Below are 12,336 nucleotides of genomic sequence, written 5' to 3' on the forward strand. Positions count from 1 at the left end.
TTGTAAGTAACCTCACAGATATTTCTGTGGGAGCAGTAGCGACTGTTGTAGAGCTTGGATTGCATATACTGAAAATCTAGAAGGCAGAACAGAGCGCCTTAGCAACCGCGGTTGGAGGCAAGTGGCTGAACGGCCGCCGCTGACGATGACTGGCCCAGCACTAGCGTCGCAGGCGCGATAAAGTCTGTCCGACGTATCTTCAGGGGCAAAAATAAAGTTCTGACTGGTGTTGCAGAATTCACGGGCGCGGTGGTGCTGAACTTAGCATCACAAGGTGGCGGCTGTACGTATTTATATTTATTCAGTCGTGTTTTTCTACTAATTGTAACAACGTGCCATTACTTCGCGTTATTGGCGGCGCCTCCGGGACACCAAACGGCGCCTCCAGGACGCCACCGACGCCTGCGCTTACCAGCGGTGTATCGGCGGCACGCTATCGCGAACAGGCAGTTTTTTATGCGAACACCCACTGGAACGCTTCGGCCACCGCGGCCTCAACCCATGGGCCGCCCTACTTCCAGCTTCGATCCCCCGCTACCCCTTGAGTGCCTTGGAGATGCTGCGCTGCCTGCTTTAGTATACCCTCAGGTGCTCTTCTGAGGCATCCGTTTGCCACTTACATGTGCCCTCCTGGGGCAGTGCTTGCAAACGTCCAAACTATCGCCGCCCCGAAAAAAGTGACCCGCGATTTATACAGCACCAGTCAAAACATTGCCGCGCGGGCAGCCAGCGGCGGAGCGTAAACAAACTCCACCGCACTCCACAATGCCGGCATGTCTAGGGGACAAACGCGTACAATACGTGCTAAGAAACCTCCCCCTTAAGTGCCTAGGCAGAGTCATACTATATTCAAGAAGCAAAAGCTCCCAGATTTTCTCTCTCGCGCCCACTCTTACTCGTGCCTTCGCACAAACAACTGGCGATTCCTCAAAGGAACGCCTCGTCTGTTTCCCGTGCCTCATGGCCTCAGTGACGTTGCGCGCGGAGGTCATGCGTGGTCATGCATAGAAAAACTATCATTCTTGCCGAAAATTATTTCATATTATGCTTAAGAAATGAATTCACAAAAAGACAAAGCTTTGTAGCTACTTTTGGGCTACCCAAAGGTTTCGCTTTTGGCTACATTTGGGCTACTTTGGAGGCCAATTTGGCTACCTTTGGTTGGAGCGATCTGGCAACCCGGGTTACAGGTCGACAGAGGTATGTGCTATTGAGCTTGGACCCTTTCTGCACTGTCGCTAGGATCGGCCCACATGATGACTTTTTCTGATGACGGACGCCAAAAAAGCTACGGGAGGTTAGTCCAATACAGCCTTCGCTGTAAAAAGCAGCAAAATGTTGACCTCCGGATAGATTGATTTGTCGGCGCATCAGGATTGTGTGTAAAAAGTGGTGGTGTGTTCAGGGAGGAGGGAGGGGGGTATGCCGCTTAATTTCGGGAGGGGGGCCGGGGCTAGGTACATGCCTGATCTGTACGGAATGCTTGGGCGGAGATTTTTTTTTTATTGTACAGGTACACCCACAGAGAATGACACACAAGACGAGCACCTTTGTACTGTCATTACAGAAAACATGCTCCCTTTGTGCTTTCCATAAAGCGTGCTTTGTAAAGGGAGCATTAGGAACCAGAGAGATTCTTCGGAGAATACACTGTCATTTTTCTAGATGACGGTGGATGCAGGCCATTTTTATATCGAACACGCATGTTGCTATTTTAAGGCGCTTTTTGACTTACCTGGTGGTAAATCCAGGAGGTTAGACGCTCTCAAAAAATAACTACACACAACCACGAACCTTCTTGCACACGTCCTTGTCAGTCTTCTTACGTGTCCAGCTGTTAGCGGCTCTTTAAGGATAGGATAGGAATAAGCGTGTCCAACGGTTATTGTAGTTGGTATCCGGGACTAGGCTGCCAAAGGTTCATCGCTTGAGGAAAATCTTCCGAGATCCTCGGCAATGGCCCTGGCCCACTGGATGGCCCACTCCTCGTCTTCGGGTGCCTGGCTGAGGAGGGTGTCTTGTCATCTCTCACCGAGGCGCCCCGCTGTTGTCCTGCTGGGCCCTGCTGTTGTCTTCCCCCTTTCTCTTGGTCCTTCTTCCCCATGGCGTTGGCATTCCCAAAGCACATGTGCCATATCGGCCCATTCGTGCGCGCACCACGGACAGCCGGACGACGGGGTGCAGCGCGAGCCACAGGCCGTGCAGGTGGTAGGGGTTGCTCAATGTGCCCGTTTGCAACCGACTCAGGTCGACAGCCTGGAACCTGTCCAGTCGCCCATGGGGTTGTGGATATTTGGTTAGTTCCTTCCTGTAGTGACCAAGCACCTCTCGTTGCGTGGCCGGAAACTCCTCGACATCGCGATATTATGTTGTATTCGCCGGCAAACTCTGAACGCTTATTTACCGATGTCACCATGCACTTTAGAAAAGACAGCTTGGATCCACTTCACCACCGTGGATAACTTGTGTAGTTCTCTCTACCGTCACAACCAGATTTGCGGGTCGTCTTGGGCGACAGCAGAGTGGAGAAAAAAGCACATAGTCTTTAGTTATTTGGCGGTCGTCGCAGTGCGAGTGGTTGCGTTTGGCCCGGGCCGTAAAATTCGGTCGGTGCAGTGCTCTACTAGCGTCAGCGTAGCCATAGCCTAGCCACAACTTGAAGCATGCATCAACAGCCCGGCAAGCTCAACTTACTCACTTAGTTTAAACCTGCCACGTGGAGCTTTAGGCATTCCCTTAGCAAAGCTGCACGTAGGGAACTTTTCAACAATGCCCAACAGCGCTCTTGCACGTAAAGACGCCAAACGTACCAGTCGGTACGAACCGCCTAACCAACTTTTTAATACGGCAGCTCTTTTCTTTCACCCATACTGTTCAAGGTGGCGACGGCAAAGCTACCACCCTTCCGCGACAAACTTCCGAACGTGCAGCACGCCCTGTACGCCGATGATGTAAAAATGTGGGTGACCACAGGGTGAGACGGGGCCATTCAATACGCACTACAAGAAGCAGTAAATATAGTACAAGAGTATGCAACAGCCGGAGGACTCACCTGCGCAGCTGAGAAGTCGGAGCTCCTGCTTATATTCAAAAAACGAATTACGCCGATATTCCACCACCTATTTCATTGCATCTCTCAATGGCAACGTTATACCTAAGGTAGACAGACTACGTGTACTAGACCTTCACATATAACACAACGGGAAGGCCACACATACCCTACAAATGCAGCGCCAACAACTTACCAAGGTAACGCACTTGATAGCGCAGACTACAAACCGCCCACAAGGACTCCAAGATAAAGGCGTAATCCGAACTGTGCAAGCCCTCATAATACGCCGATTAACCAACCACCTACCCTATCATAATCTGACTCCGACTGAGAAGCTCCTGATGGACGCCCTACTCCGTACGGCATTAAAAGCAGCGCTGGAACCACCCCTACATGCGTGTACGCAGCTCCTACTACAACTGCGGCTGCACAACACCATCCGCGAACTAGTTGAAGGTCATCTTAACAGCTAATTGCAACGTCTGCAACGAACAATACAAGGGTGCCACAATCTATCCTGGCGAGGATACCTACCACGAAGAAAACCACACCAGGAGAACCGCACACTTGTTTCACTTAGCATTCGCAACAAAATTCACGTGGTCCCAATTCCCCAGAATATGCACCCTCACCTTCATAAGGGCCGAAAGAAAGCAAGAGCACAAGCCCTGGCTCGACTCTTTGGCGATGACACGTCGAACACACCGGTCCTATACACCGACGTGGCCCGCTACCCACAGTAACGCGCCGTTTTGTATAATAAATAGTCGTACTACTATTAATAGCCGTATTATATTTATTTATTTATTTATTTCAACATACTGTCAACGCTTTGACAGGGTTATTACAGGAGTGGGGTACAGAAAGAAACCGTAATAATAGTAATTGTCAGGGTAGGTATGCTAAACAAGCACAAATAAGAATGAAAAATATACATACAACAGTAAGTATGAATACGAGTATTGACAAGCATGCTAACAGAAAAAAAACAGCTAATCATATAGAGAGTACAAATAAATGACATCAGGTTCATGAGTACGTATAAGGCGAGTTATGTAACATCTCGAGGAAATCATCAATTCTTTGCTGTTCGACTATAAGCAGGTCATTGGTATTCCATTACCGAATGGATCTAGGGAGAAAGGAGTAATAGAATGTATTGTTGTTGCACGCATATTTTTGTAGTGTGAGATCATGTGTGTGACGTAGTTGCCTTGTTTGTTGATACGTTTCGCCTACGACGCGCGGTATAGCCGGCGCGGATGCAACGGACGCCAGGGCTTCGTTCAAAGCGGCGGACATTTTGGCCCGTTCGGAGCTGCCGCAACGCATCCCCGCCAAGCGCGTCCAGGCATGTTTCAGTGCCACGTGTTTTCGTGTGTGCGTGTGTGTGTGTGTGCCCACGTTTGTCAAAGCGCGGCAGCCGGGGAGAAGAGCTCCCCAAGTGTGAAGCGAGGAGGTCTGACCGGCGCCGGCCCGGCTGATGCGTCAATACACTCGTCTCAACATGTCTCTCAGCCTGTCCGTGCCCTGCTGTCACGCGGCCTCGTCCCGTGACGTCCCCTCCTGCCCTCAACTCCGAGAGTATAAAAGCAGCTGCCCCTGGATGCCAGGAGAGAGGCTCCGAATTCTTCCGTCGAGAAGCCTGCTCTCCCGTCTCTCCACTTCCGTCGACCTGACCGGCCGCTCTATTGCGATGCTAGAATAAACAAGTTGTTCTGTTAGCAGTCGACTCATGCTTTGCCAGGACCTTCGGATGCTTCCAGTTGTGCCCCAGGCCGCCAGGCCAACGCTACCCTTGGGGCTTGCGACCCAGATGCAACAACGGGCGTCAGCGCTGAGATTGCAATAGCTGGTTGCCAGTGGTGAGATCGCGACAACGGAGGCCAGCAGCGAAGATATGCGGTTGACTGTATGCTGAGCAGCACAACGACCATCCGGGAGCAGTGCAACGAGCCCTGTGTGATGACTGGTTGCCTGCAGCAGAACGACTGCGCTGAATTCTTGGCTGCGAGGTTTGTTGAGTGCGGGACTTTCTTCTTCTGAGTTTTGCTAGGCTTTTGTTAGTGTCAGAAACAGAGCTGGTAATTGTGGTTGTCATTGCTGCCGGGTTAGCTTGCGGCAAGACAATAGTAGGCAGTAGAGAAAGCAGCATTCAGAGCAGCCATGGATTTGAAGTCGTTGCGCAAACCAAATTACTGGAGCTTAAGGAGAGTTGGGTCTGGATGTCTCAGACAAACTCAGAAAACCAGAACTGCTAAGGGCTATTCTTGAGTTAGAAGCTCAGGATGACGAGCTGTCGGAATGCCTTGAGACCATTGAGGAAAGGGAGACGGCAAAAAGACAGGAGCGCGAACTTAAAGAACAGAAAGAGAAAGATGAGCGTGAACGAAAAGAACAAAAACAGAAAGATGAGCGTGAACGAAAAGAACAAAAAAAGAAAGATGAGCGTGAACAAAAAGAACAAAAAGAGAGATATGAGCGTGAACGAAAAGAGCAGAAAGAAAAAGAACAGCGCGACCACGCTTTGGAAATGAAGCGTCTCGAGGTAGAGATGGAATGCGCTCGTAATGGAAGTCAGGCACACGGTGCAGGAGAGCGAGTATTGTTCAAAATGACTGACCTGATGCGGCCGTTTAAGCTTGGAGAGGACATTGGTTTGTTCCTGGTTAACTTTGAGCGAACGTGCGAGAAGCAGGGGTTCTCTCGGGAAACGTGGCCACAGCGCTTGCTCACTTTGTTACCCGGCGAGGCGGCCTACGTAGTCGCTCGCTTGAATAGAGAGGAGGCAGAGGATTTCGACCAAGAGAAATCGAGTCTGCTAAAAAAGTACAGGCTGTCAGCGGAGGCATTCCGTCGGAAGTTTCGAGAAAATGAGAAAGGCAAAAGAGAGTCATATACAGAGTTTGCCTACAGGCTAATGTCAAACATGCAGGAGTGGCTCAAAGAAGAGAAAGCGTTTGGTGACCACGAGAAAGTTCTGCAGTGTTTCGGGCTGGTACAGTTTTATAGTCGGTTACCTGAGAACGTGCGGTACTGGGTCTTGGATAGGCCAGCCGTTAGTACGGTGGCTAGAGCCGCTGAGCTAGCCGAAGAGTTTGTGATGCGTCGGGCTCGCGGAGCTGAGGATGGTCAAAAGGGTGAATTTGGCTCCAAGTTTGAGAGGCCGAAGTTCACGCCCATGAGAGCAAAGGGGGACACACGTAGTGCGGATGCGAGTGAAAGCAGTCCGACCGAACGTAAGGAGACGGCGGCAGCCGAAGCCGAACGCAGAAAGCGGTTCGAGACGAGGCAAGTGCGCGTGTGTTATACGTGCCAAAAGCCGGGTCACTTTTCGGCACAGTGTCCGGAAGCAGAAACAAAAGTCGTTTTTTTGTCATTATGCAGCACTGACGAGAACATGAAGCTTCTCGAGCCTTACATGCGAGACCTCCTCGTGAACGGGAAAGAGTGCCGAGCGCTTCGCGATTCCGCAGCTGCGATGGATGTAGTTCACCCCTCTTACGTAGAACCCGATATGTTCACGGGCTAGTGCGCATGGATCAAGCAAGCCGTGGAAGCTCATAGCGTGTGTCTGCCCGTAGCAAAAGTGCTTATTGAAGGACCTTTCGGAGCGCTTGAGACGGAGGCCGCAGTGTCATCTATGCTGCCCCCCCAGTACCCGTACCTATTTTCGAACAGGTCCGATCACCTCCTGCGCGAGAAGGGACTTTTGTTTGGTGAGGCTAGCGTTCAGGCCTCAACCAGATCGAAGGTTCGGGAGCTCGCTGCAAAGGCGGTAGTTGCGGGGCCGACGTTGTCGAACAATGAGAAAGGGTCAGAGGCGCAGCAAGCTGATATTCAGAGCACGTCCAAACTGAATAAAATTGAGCCTGTAGCATTGAAGGCACCAGATACTGGAGAGGAAATGCCCGATGCGGGAAAGTTAGAAGAGCGATCTGCAGATTTGCTCATCGCGCCTACGTCAGACGGACTTAATAGGTTGCTAAAAGTCAACCGGGCGGCTTCGATAGCCGAGCAAAAGAAGGATGGCAGCCTAGAAAACATACGCTGCATTGTCAAGGAAGGTATCGCCAAGAAAAATGCTCGCTTTGTGGAAAGAGGTGGGGTCCTGTACCGGAAGTTTATAGACCGCAGGGGAGTGGAGTTCGATCAGCTGATCGTGCCTCAGTGCTACCGTCAGGATCTGTTGCGCTTGTCGCATGGGGGTTCGTGGTCCGGTCACCTAGGAGTTAAGAAAAATAAGGATCGTCTCTTGCAAGAGTACTATTGGCCAGGGTAACCGAACGTAAGGAGACGTCGGCAGCCGAAGCCGAACGCAGAAAGCGGTTCGAGACGCGGCAAGTGCGCGTGTGTTATACGTGCCAAAAGCCGGGTCACTTTTCGGCACAGTGTCCGGAAACAGAAACAAAAGTCGTGTTTTTGTCATTATGCAGCACTGACGAGAACATGAAGCTTCTCGAGCCTTACATGCGAGACCTCCTCGTGAAAGGGAAAGAGTGCCGAGCGCTTCGCGATTCCGCAGCTACGATGGATGTAGTTCACCCCTCTTACGTAGAACCCGATATGTTCACGGGCTAGTGCGCATGGATCAAGCAAGCCGTGGAAACTCATAGCGTGTGTCCTCTCCAATGGCTGCAGACCATCTCTTCCACAAATGGCCGCCTCCTGCGCTGGAGCCTCGCATTGCAACAATATTCCTTTGAGGTGCTCTTTTGCGATGCTAGAATAAACAAGTTGTTCTGTTAGCAGTCGACTCATGCTTTGCCAGGACCTTCGGATGCTTCCAGTTGTGCCCCAGGCCGCCAGGCCAACGCTACCCTTGGGGCTTGCGACCCAGATGCAACAACGGCCGTCAGCGCTGAGATTCCAATATTGTTTAGTTTCAACGTATCTTGTGTGGTTTATCTTAAAATAGTTGTGCAGTAGCATATATAAGAACTTCAGGCGGTGGATTTTAGCACGACTTTGGAGTGAGGGCAAACCTGCGCTGCGTAGCAATTCTGTCGGAGAATCAAGGCATCAAGGCATCGAGGTTTTCGGGACGCAGACCACTTTGTGAGGACATGTGGCACCTGTCAGCGGGTAGGGAAACCAGGGGACAAATCAAAGGCGCCGTTGAAGTTGGTACCTATCATTACGGAGCCTTTTAGACGGCTCGTTATTGATACAGAGGGACCTCTGCCGGTAACAGCCACGGGGTACAGACACATTTTGACTGTGATCTGCCCAGCGACAAAGTTCCCTGAAGCAGTGCCGCTTAAAGAACTCAGCTCAGTTGAGATAGTCAATGCACTACTGTCCATATTTGCGCGAGTTTGTTTTCCTGCGGAAATCCAATCAGATCAGGGCACAGTGTTTACTAGCGCTTTGACGACAACTTTTCTCGAAAGGTGCGGGATAAAGCTGTTACACAGCTCAGTGTACCACCCACACTCGAATTCCCTTGAGAAGCTCCACTCCGTCACGAAGCGCGTGTTGAGAGCATTGTGGTTTGAACAACAAACTGACTGGTAGCTGTGTCTGGCTGGGGTGATGTTTGCATTGAGGAGCGCGCCGCATGCGGCTACGGGGTTTTCGCCAGCTGAGCTGGTGTACGGTCGCTCGCTGCGATCTCCGCTTCGCATGCTTCGAGACGGATCACTGCCCTCTCCAATGGCTGCAGACCATCTCTTCCACAAATGGCCGCCTCCTGCGCTGGAGCCTCGCATTGCAACAATATTCCTTTGAGGTGCGTTACAAAAAGGGGAGTCTCAACGGTAACGCCGATGGCTTAAGTCGAAGCCCCTAACGTAGGAATCAGCCTCAGAGTTGTTTGTTACTGATGTTTTTCTTCCTGAGGCAGGATTTTTAACATATTGCTTTTGTTTAGTGTTTCAAAGTGATGACGTGCTTTCTAGTGCAATTTTCCAATTTGTGGACGCGTTCTGAGTGCTGCTAGACTACTGTAAGGAACTAGGCAGTAGTATAAAAGGGGAAAGAGCCTGGCATGGCTTAGTGAGGGTTGTTTCATGCTTGCTGACTGAGCGGCTGAGTTTCGGCGTAGTTCTAACGCTCGCTGGGAACGAGAGAAAAATGGCAACTCTCCCGAAGTCACTTTCCAGTGTCCTGTGTGAACCTGAACGTGAGAACGAGGCCTTCTCGGTGCGCTGCGCTCAAGAAACGCCGAGGGACGACCGACTTTGGTTATGAGCATCATAGAGCGACATCCCTCCGAACAGCGGATGCAGTCCCCTGACCATCGGGATCTCCTTCCCCCGGCGGTGTGGTCTGTTACGTTTCGCCTACGACGCGCGGTATAGCCGGCGCGGATGCAACGGACGCCAGGGCTTCGTTCAAAGCGGCGGACATTTTGGCCCGTTCGGAGCTGCCTCAACGCATCCCCGCCAGGCGCGTCCAGGCATGTTTCAGTGCCACGTGTCTTCGTGTGTGCGTGTGTGTGTGTGTGCCCACGCTTGTCAAAGCGCGGCAGCCGGGGAGAGGAGCTCCCCAAGTGTGAAGCGAGGAGGTCTGACCGGCGCCGGCCCGGCTGATGCGTCACTACACTCGTCTCAACATGTCTCTCAGCTTGTCCGTGCCCTGCTGTCACGCGGCCTCGTCCCGTGACGTTCCCTCTTGCCCTCAACTCCCAGAGTATAAAAGCAGCTGCCCCCGGACGCCAGGAGAGAGGCTCCGAATTCTTCCGTCGAGAAGCGTGCTCTCCCGTCTCTCCACTTCCGTCGACCTGACCGGCCGCTCTTTTGCGATGCTAGAATAAACAAGTTGTTCTGTTAGCAGTCGACTCATGCTTTGCCAGGACCTTCGGATGCTTCCAGTTGTGCCCCAGGCCGCCAGGCCAACGCTACCCTTGGGGCTTGCGACCCAGATGCAACAACGGCCGTCAGCGCTGAGATTCCAATATTGTTTAGTTTCAACGTATCTTGTGTGGTTTATCTTAAAATAGTTGTGCAGTAGCATATATAAGAACTTCAGGCGGTGGATTTTAGCACGACTTTGGAGTGAGGGCAAACCTGCGCTGCGTAGCAATTCTGTCGGAGAATCAAGGCATCGATAGCGGTTAAAAATAAATCTAATCGCTTTTCGCCGCACATCTTCAAACATGCCGATACCGCTACTTGTGAAAGAGAACCAGATTATATTGGCCTATTCTGGAATCGGTCGGACAAGTGTGGTGAACGCTAAAAGCTTAGTGTCACGATCAGCGTGCCGCAGCGTCCGCTTAAGGAAAAAATTACCGACGATTACGTTACTTCCTAATGCGAAATTTGAGCGCAGCAAATAAGCTGTTTCACCTTTTCGATAGATTGAGGCAAAGAAATCGAGCAACACATGTATGCGCTATCACAGAATTTTTTTTTTATTTTTCACACGTATTCCTTTAACAAAGACTCCATTAACAGTTCTTGACAGTCATGAAGGAAGCTTTGTGGTCGGAGAAATAGACTGATATATGTTCGACTTGGTACACCAATGCTTGATTCTCAAAGACGAGATCTATACAAGTGCCTCGCGAGGTTGTCACAGCCGTGGGACGCGTTACGAGCGAGAGGAACGGGATGTTCTCCCGCATAAGTGTTAGGAAATTGCTGTTTGTCTTTATGTCAACATTAAAGTCCCCCACTACTAACATCGGTGTGGATCGATGGACGGTTAATGCGTGTTGCAGGAAGTGCACGACGTCTTTCGTGAGTGCGGTAGCGGACTCACGAAAGCGGTATCAGTCGGTCGCTGCTAGCGCTGGGGGGATGAAAGGGGGGCGGAGCTGGTTACGAAGCCGACGACAACGCGAAACCCAGGAACGGACGCCAAAGAGCCATTTGTGTAGCCAGCCCTCCTCCACAGTCTCTCCTCCTCCCTTCCATCATCCTCCCTCGCCCGGAGAGCCGACAGCGCGCATGCGCGGCGGCGGAGCAGCGGCGCATGCGCGGCGGCGGAGGCGAGCTGGTTACGAGGCCGACGAGAACGCCGACAACGCCGACGCCGACGACGACGACGACGCCGACGACGCCGACGACGACGCGAAACCCAGGAACGGACGCCAAAGAGCTGCGCTCTAAAACAATTTTTTCATTGCTATCGCGGTTATAGCTTCCGTGTGAGCGGCCCAGCTGGGATCAGAAGTTATTATTACACCAAGATATTTGTACTGGGTTACATTTCGCAGTGCGTCATTATTAAAACCATAAGACAATGCTAGGCTTGTTTTCTTTTTGTTATTGTCATTGCAACTGTTTTGTCTGTATTAATCACCATTTGCCAGTTAGAGCACCAACTTACTACTTCATTCAGGGCAATGTCCAGCTCATTTTGGTCACTGTAGCTTTTGACCTCTTTATACAGTACGCAGTCGTCAGCGAATAGCCTAATATTGGCGTTAATGTTGATTGCCAGGTCATTTATAAACAACAAAAATAAAATTGGTGCCAAGACAGATCCCTGGGGCACACCGGATGTGACATTTAATGTGTCAGAAACGTGCTCATTGCATTGCACAAATTGTTGACGGCCAGACAAATAGTTTGACATCCATCGAGTTATTGGCCTATCCCCAAGTTTGCGGACCAGCTGGATAACTAGCTTTTCATGGGAAACCCGATCAAACGCCTTTGAGAAATCCATAAATATTATGTCAATTTGGGAATGTTCGTTAATGCCTTGGGCCAAGTCGTGTATAATCTCGACGAGTTGAGTAACGGTCGATAGGTCTCGCCGGAATCCGTGCTGGTTTGGGTGTAGCAGATCAATGTCTTCGACAAACTTTGTGATGAATTTGAGGATAATATGCTCGAGTATTTTACAGCTGGTACACGTCAAGGAAATGGGCCTGTAATTTGATAGGATCGTCTTGTCGCCTGATTTATGCACTGGGATTATTTTTGCGACTTTCCACTCAGAAGGAATCTGTGAATCCTGGATAGATCTTGTGAATATTAAGCGTAGATACTTACTAACTGGTTCTGCATACCGTTTGAGAAAAGCGTTCGGTATCCCGTCTGGGCCACAGCTCTTTTTGTAATCAAGGTTTAATAGCAGACACAGTATACCATTGTCGGTTATTTCTGGGGCTTCTAGTAATTTATTTTTGGTAGATGGGATAATCTCGGAATGTTGCACTAGTCCATTATCGATTGTAAAAATTGACTGGAAGTAGCAATTGAATTGATTCGCCTTATCTTTTGTTCCTATTGAAGGAGAAGCCTTGCTATCGCTATGTTTACCAGTTACGTAACGCCAAAATTTTGCTGGTGACGTTTTCATGAACTTGGATAGAGCGGTACCATAGT

This window comes from Dermacentor albipictus, unplaced genomic scaffold, assembly GCF_038994185.2.
Source record: "Dermacentor albipictus isolate Rhodes 1998 colony unplaced genomic scaffold, USDA_Dalb.pri_finalv2 scaffold_14, whole genome shotgun sequence".
Taxonomy (NCBI): Eukaryota; Metazoa; Arthropoda; class Arachnida; order Ixodida; family Ixodidae; genus Dermacentor; species Dermacentor albipictus.